Raw genomic sequence first — 7538 nt, forward strand, 5'->3', positions numbered from 1 at the left:
GGGGGGGGGGGGGGGGGGCGGCCCAGGCTGGCCTGGCCTGGGCACACATGTGGCGGGCACGAGGGCACACTGAGCCCCACCCAGGCCTGAGCAGCCAGAAGCCAGCGTGTGGGCCAGGCTGCCAAAGAGCCAATTCAGTGAGCATCCCAGTGGGCGGGGGCCAGGCTGTGGTCAGCTGGGGGCAGGGGTGATAGGCTTTTCCAGTAAGGTTGGATGGTCGGGGCAGGGGGTCTTGCGGGGCCCTGGCTGGGCCTCATTTGGCTCTTTAAGACTGGAAAGACCCAGCCCTGCGTGAGCTGGAATCAGCTTAAATGAGTCTTTAAAAAAAAAAAAATTTAATCAACTGGGCTTTTCAGCTTCCTGGATTCATAGGGATAAAGAGGAGGCAAGATAGGAATTTGTAAATTGTCCTAAGACCCATCAAGCAAGAGGTTGTGCTGTTCCCCCAGAGCAGGTCTTGCCCCAGGTAAAGGCCTTGACTCGCTGGCACTGTTCACTGTGCAGCTGGGCAGGGAAGGGTTGTTGTGAGGGCTTACATCATAGCCCCAATCCGTGACTGCTTCCCAGAGCACCTCTGCCCAGGGACGACACTGGTGTCCCCTTGATGCCAAAACAGCCAGTTGAATGGAGAAGCTCTTTGCTCGAGCTGCTCTGTCCCTGCGCTGTTCCTGTTTCTCCCTTGGCCTGTGACACCAGGGAGCCATGGTGTGAAGTGCTGTGGCTCCCATGCCCAGGCAGCCGTCTCCACCAGGGACTGCAGACCTGCGCCTGCCGGGATACCCATGTACTTGGCTCTTTGGCAGGACTGACACCCCAAGGCTTCCCCTTGACCACATGTGGCCCACCTCAGTGAGGACACAGGGTGTCAGGTGCAGTCCCCCAGGGACAGCCAGCTGCATCCACGGGCCGCCTCAGTTTGCCCCAGGGTCCTCAGTCACCTGGGGCCAGGGGCTACCTGTCCCAGTGGACACTTGCCATCCTGGCATCATCATTAATGGTGCCCCCACTTGACAGTGTCCTGTGGTGGCCACCCATGGCAGGCCCAGCATCCTCACAGCCAGTGGACAACGTCCAGCAAAGTAAAGGGTGTCTGGATGGATCCTTAAACAACAACAAAAGGGCCCCTGAGGTGGGTCATTGCTTGTAGGCTCAAGGGGAGACCGGGAGCGTGCCGGTTCCAACAGCGGGGCAGTATCGCCTTCTTCCCTCTGCACATAAGGGAGTGGTGCAGAGACAAGTTATCATATGCCCAGCCACAGACATTTCCAGCCCCGGAGGGCAGGTTGGCGGCACTGCTATCTCTATGGGTTGTCACAGGGTAGGTCAGGAGCGCAGACTCCCCATGTGGCCAGTGAGGGGGCCTCCTGCCTGATCCCCAGCCCTCCCAAAAGCATCCCTCTGTTTGGGGTAATTAGCATATTGAAAAGGGCTCAGGCAGAGCTGTCAAATACTGTTTTTTTAATTTTTAGTTTATATCTTATAAGACGGCAGAAGGAGAACTAGGGAGGATTCTGGGAGCTCCTTTGCATTTGTATTTGTGAGATGAATGAGGGTCTGTCACCCAAATCTACTTCTCAGCCCAAGACCATGGTCTGTTTTCCCTTCTGCAAATCTTGATAGCTCTGTTTTTTTCAAAGTAGAATGTGCCCGCCAGAGTCTAGGTCAGCTGAGGTCAGTGTCAGCAGGTGACCTGGTCACCATTCCTGTCTCATCCTGGCTGGTGCTGGTTGTCACACACCGTGGCGTTAGGGAGCCAGGCAAGCAGGGACCAGGGGGTCTCCACTTGCCCTGGTGTGCCCTGGACCCAGTTGCAGGGCAGTCATGCAAAGGTTTGACCCAGTTGTCATGCGGTTGGGGAGGCTTGAGTGGCCGAGCAGAGCTTGCGTTTCATCGTCCTGCTGCGCGTATCTAGCCAGTCTGTCTTGTGAACTCTTGCCATGAAAAAGATTAAAAGTCCAGGATTGCTGTACCACTCCTGTAATTAGTGGTGATTGGTTTTTATAACTTAGTCCCCTTAGACAAATAAGGTAACCTTCAACAGCAAATGACTTAATTGGAAAACGCAAAAGCTGGCATTATTTCCAAGGATTTCTGTAAGAAATATCTATAGAAGAGTATCTGTGATAAAGGAAATATGTAAATCAGTATAGACAATTGTATAACTTTTTAAGAATTGCATTCTTTTTCTCTGATGACACATCTCTTGCGTTTGGTTCTATTACCCAAAAACAAAGACCAAAGAAGGCCAATCTCTCATTTGACTGTATTTTTAATCTGCCTGTTTTAAAAGTTGCCGTCTGTAGTAACCGCTCGCTGTGAGGACCCATCTTGACAGTCCAAGTGATAGTGACTGGTGATTTGTCTTATGTTTTTCTGCTCTTCTAAGAAAAAAAAAAGGACAGTATAAGTTATTGCTCAGCAATAATCATGTTGTTAATGTGACTTAGCAACATGTCTAATTTCCTGATAGCATTATTATGTTTTATATTTTTGTTTACTGTATATTGTGTGTGGTTTTATTTGGTATTTATTTGTGTTTTGAGGTCTTGCAATGTTTTTGTGTTTCTGATGCTAATAACTAAAGTTTGTTAAGACTGTAGAATGCAAAACTTGGAAATGCTAAACTGTCTTATTAGAGCAAAATAAATCTGATTAAGGAGTCTTGGTTTCTTATCACACTGCTGGGCTTTGCGAGACGGGCCCTCACTCCTGCCTGGCCCCGGCCTGCTCTCTTCAAAGTGGCGGGCTGCACCTGTGTGGCCAGAGGCCCATGCATGGCTAAGCCTCTCTTTCACCATCTTGAGGTCCTTATTTATTTATTTATTTAGGCACTGTTTTAGGCCCTTTATACATATTAATTCCTTTAATCCTCACAAGAATCTCATAAAAAGTAGGTACTGTTATTATCTCCCATTTTACAGATAAGGAAACTGAGGCACAGAAGGCCTTTCCTCAGAAACTCTTAAGAGAATAAGCTCTTAGTTTAGTGCTTTTGAGACTTGAGAAAGCAGAATCACTCTCTGAAAACCTGTACCCCTCCCTGGATTTGGGGGGGTAAATATCTACGTTTTAAAATTAAAAGAAATATCATCTGCTTTATTCTCTTCAGACTGCACCCTGATCTAAATTTGGGGTGGTGGTGGCTGAACACTTTTTTTTTTAAAGATGACCGGTAAGGGGATCTTAACCCTTGACTTGGTGTTGTCAGCACCACGCTCAGCCAGTGAGCGAACCGGCCATCCCTATGTGGGATCCGAACCCGGGGCCTTGGTGTTATCAGCACCGCACTCTCCCGAGTGAGCCACGGGCCGGCCCTTGAGGTCCTTAGTTATTATGAGCAAGGTGCCACCTGCTCATCTGACACTGGTCCTGCCTGCGACCTCTTGGTCTGCCTCAGGCAATGGCTCTGAACTTGAGGGAGGCCCGGGGCTGGCTCTCAAGTCTGGCTTGGTCCAGAGCAAGCCAGTGGCTGTTATCCTCCCGACCTGCCATGTGTCCAGTGCCTGGCATGGTGGAGGAGGCCGCGCCAGGTCTCACAGGCCTAGGCTCAGTCTCAGCTCTACTACTTTGTGGGACTTTGGGCTCTTTTGCCTCAGTTTCCTCATCTGTAAAATGGAAGGACAGCACCCACTTCCTTTCTGAAACAAGGTAGTTATTAAAAAGTCATCAGTGTCGACAATGCAGGCGGCTGTGGGGGCTCTAGGGGACATCTCAGCAGCTGCTCGTGGCAGGGCATTAGAGGGTCCTGGGTCATCACCACCGTGGCCAGGCCTCCATCTCCCCAGGTAGTCCTTTGGGTCAAGCCTGATAGCAGGAAGCCCTGCATCTCCCTCGAGGCCCCCTTAAAGTATCACATGGGGACACCTCAACCCCTCCATTGTCCTGCTCCCTCCAGGTGTCACCCTGCAGGCACTGTAGCACGCTGCTCAGCTTCACCCTGTTCTCCAAGACACAGGTTGAGGCCAAGTCCAGAGGAGATGCCATTGCCTCCATGTGTGGCCTACTGGGCAGCAGGAAGGGGCAGGCCCAGGAACAAGCCCCCATGGGTTTTCCACCAGTGTCTCAGGGCCCCCCTGGGTGTCCTGCATTGGCCCATCACCAGCTTCTTCAGGCCACACTGCTCCCACCATCCCCAGGCTGGCAGCCACGAGAGGCCTCCCAGGACAGGGCAGTCGTCACCCCATGCACGTGACGGAGCCCGCGGCTGCCTTGTCTCCCAGGAGCTGCCCAGAGAAAAGGGCACAGCCTTGGTAGTCCTTCTGCCATGGGGCCTGTGCGCCAACCATCCATCCCTGACCACACCTAGACGCTGAGCAAGACCCAGGGAGCCCCCAGGACAGCCTCGACCTCCTAGCATAGGTGTCAGCACTGTGACAGCCGCCTGTGAGCTGGGTCGGCATGGGGTGCTGGTGGGCATTGCCCAGTTGCCAGCTCATGGGAACGCTGGCAGCTAGAATTTCGCAAACTGGCCTCCTTTCACCCTTTCGGGATTTCTTTTTGTCAGTCCCACAGGAAAGGAAATGGACAGTAAACCTCAAGACCTGCTGGACTTGGACCCAGGCAGCAGGCACTGTGAGGACACCTGCAGAGCCAGCTTCAGATCTAGGCTCTGTGTAGGTCACATAGTTTACAGCGGCAAGAAGCAGGCCAAATGGGAAGTGGGGGTTCCGTGCTGCTCCTTCCAGGGAGTTGGGCATCCTGCCCCCAACCTGACGTCCAGACCCCAGGGGGAAAGGAGGGTCTAGCCCCAGGTGCAGGCCAGGCTGTGGCCAGCCTCCGTCCCGCTGCAGGGAGTTGGGAGCCAGGGTGTCGTGGTGCAGGCCTGGGGAAGAGCCAGGCGGGCTTATGACCCTGGCCTGTCTCCCTTCAGAGGACTGGACCCCTCTGTCCGGAATCCGATGGAGGAAATGCTGCAGTGATAGGAGCGCATGCAGAGCTGGCAGCAAACACTCGGGAAGGCCCCCGTGTCCGACTTGTTGGAGTTACTCAGTGCGCTCTGCACACACCCAGCATGAACTGAGGACTGGACCTGGGAGGCATGCCCAGATGCAAAGGGAAACTACTTGGTGAGAGAGGCTGGTCATCGAAGGATCTATTTTGAATAAAAAAAAGGGAGGACTGCCTGGCTGAGCGGGGCCTTCGGGAGACTGCGTGTTCAGGTCTGCTCATGGGTTCTGCCGGACGCTGCTGGAGTCACAGATGGGTGAAGGCATTAGAGGTTGGATCCCGAATTGTGAAGTCTGGGATGTTTCCAGTTTTCTGAAAATGGACAGTTGCGTAATCTAACCCAGAATCAACTATATATTGTTTTAAAAAAAAAACATGTAGGAGAACCAAAAAGCTATACAGGAGAGGTGTCATCACTGTCCATGCCTTGACCCTGCAGCGATGTCACCCCAGGCCTGTGTCCTTTAAGCGTGTCAGTGCTGCCTGGGAGTTTAATCCTGTGTCCAGGTTACTTGATTAAAGACTGAGGGGGAAAGACAGCTATGGAACTGTCCCAGGCCACATCCTTCACTCAAGTTGACACAGCCTCTGTGGGGTAGTGACGGCTGCCTATGGAGTGCCTGTGGCCCCTGCCCCACCACTGGTGACCTGCTTTGGTGCTGTGTCTTGCTGGGATGTCACCAAGGGCCGGAGAAACTGCTCTCGACCAGTCATGCTCTGGCTCCTCAAACTCTTCCCTTAAGTGGCCCATGTCACATCCACTTGTATGTCCTGGCCCAGCCAGCCTTGCTGGGACCCTGCCCAAGGACAGTGAGTGTTTTTGAGCACCAAGTCAGTGTTCTGACCCCCGGCTATGGCCCCTCTTGACTCAGAGCCCTGTGAACTGCCCCCCTACCAACATTCCCCCGCAATAAAAAGGAGAAGACAGGTGACAAATCAAACCTCCTCCACCCACCGTCCACGCATCACCACACCGTCCACACATCCACCACACCGTCCACGCATCCACTACACCGTCCACGCATCCACTCACCGTCCACGCATCCACTACACCATCCACTACACCGTCCACGCATCCACTCACCGTCCACGCATCCTCTACACCGTCTATGCATCCACTCACTGTCTACGCATCCACTCACCATCTACACATCTGCCTCTCATCACCCACAAATCCATCTTCCATTCATTCACCACCCAGCCACCCCTGAGTGCATGATGGAGAGGTCCAAGCATCGATCCATGTGATTAACACAACCAGACACCCCAGAGCCATCCCTTCAGCATCCCCTATTCCTCTCCCTACCTATCCCATACTCTCACGATCCGTCCACTGTCCTCTGTCCGTCCACCCACTTCTCTTTCTCCCCCAGCCCCCATGGCCCACACAGGGATCGGAACCCTTGACCTTGGTGTTGTAACACTACACTCCCGCACATTCATTTCTAGCCAATCACCTTCTATGCTCTCACCCACCAGCTACTGTCTCTCCACCAACTATCCGTTCACAATTCATCTAAAATTCTGCTGACCATTCGTTCATTTGCCGTCAGTCCATCTACCATCTGATCTCATCTGTCATCCGTTTCCATCCATTCACTATCCCAAATCCACAGCCTTTCCTCACCCACGGTCTCATGAGCCATTCATACACACGCATCCTCTCAGCATCTGCAGTTGACTTCTTGCCCTTCAGCTGTCGACTTACCCAGCGACCGTGCATTTGTCCACCAGCCATTCTTGCCCACTCTTCACTGAGCTCCCGTCGACCATCCGTCACCCCTCCTTCCACAGTCCACTGTCCTCTCTGTCCATTTATCCCCGAACACATTAACCATTACTGAGCTACCGTTCATACTTACCCATCCACCGTTCGCTGTCAGCTGTACATCCATCCACCATCTGTCATCTTTCTATTCATCAACATCCTTTTACAACCTCCTACCCTTTACCCATCCACCATCCACCACCCACCAGCTGCTCATTCATTATCAAGCCACCATCCATCCGTGATCTACCATGTGTCCGTTTATTATTCATCCACTATCCACCCACTGTCACTCACTCACCATCCATCCACCATCATCTTTACACACCACATCATGCGCCATCCATCCGCCATCATCTTTACACACCACATCATGCGCCATCCATCTGCCATCAACCTTACCTACCACATCATGCGCCATCCATCTGCCATCAACCTTACCTACCACATCATGCACCACCCATCAGCCACCCGCTACTCACCGTCCATTAATCTCCACCCTTTATGGGTTGACAGCTCACTATCCACAATCTATCACCAGGGATCCTCCACACACCTTCCATCCACTGTTATCCTTGTACCGGGAGGGGGTCCTGTGTGAAGTGGATGCCGTCTCAGTAGGTGGGTAGACTAGGTTCAGCCCCAGTGGCACCCGGGATAGAGCAGGGGGTGAGCCTGAGGGTTGTTTACCACCTGCCACATTACACCCATCTCACAGGGCTGGTCGGGTCTGCCACGCCCCTCCCCCTGGGCTTCTCAGGCCCTGGAGGGGCCTGTGTGAGGGACGCTGAGAAGGCAGCTCCAGAGGGGCTTCAAGAGACGG

Source organism: Galeopterus variegatus, unplaced genomic scaffold, assembly GCF_000696425.1.
Source record: "Galeopterus variegatus unplaced genomic scaffold, G_variegatus-3.0.2 Scaffold9752, whole genome shotgun sequence".
Classification (NCBI taxonomy): domain Eukaryota; kingdom Metazoa; phylum Chordata; class Mammalia; order Dermoptera; family Cynocephalidae; genus Galeopterus; species Galeopterus variegatus.